This window comes from Antrostomus carolinensis, unplaced genomic scaffold (assembly GCF_000700745.2).
Source record: "Antrostomus carolinensis isolate BGI_N321 unplaced genomic scaffold, ASM70074v2 scaffold19786, whole genome shotgun sequence".
In the NCBI taxonomy this organism is placed as follows: domain Eukaryota; kingdom Metazoa; phylum Chordata; class Aves; order Caprimulgiformes; family Caprimulgidae; genus Antrostomus; species Antrostomus carolinensis.
This window is the reverse complement of record NW_010324225.1, coordinates 1-245: the sequence shown is the minus strand read 5'-3', so window position 1 is coordinate 245 and position 245 is coordinate 1.

The following is a 245-nucleotide window of genomic DNA, read 5'->3' as shown; positions in this document are numbered from 1 at the left end:
GGAGCCCGAGGAGCCTCCACAGGTGGCTGTGGCCCTGGAGGGCCCGTCACCCCACCATGTCAGAGGACGTGTCGGCCTCCCTCCACCGTGTCCGAGACCTGATGTCTGACTGCAAACAGCTTTCTCCCTAGTTGGGAGTTGCGCGTTTGAAGTTTTCTTGCACCAGGCTAAGGAACAAACCCCATGCGATTAGCCCCTCCGACCCTCCCTCCCTTCTTGGCCTGGTGGATGTGACCCCGGCGGGG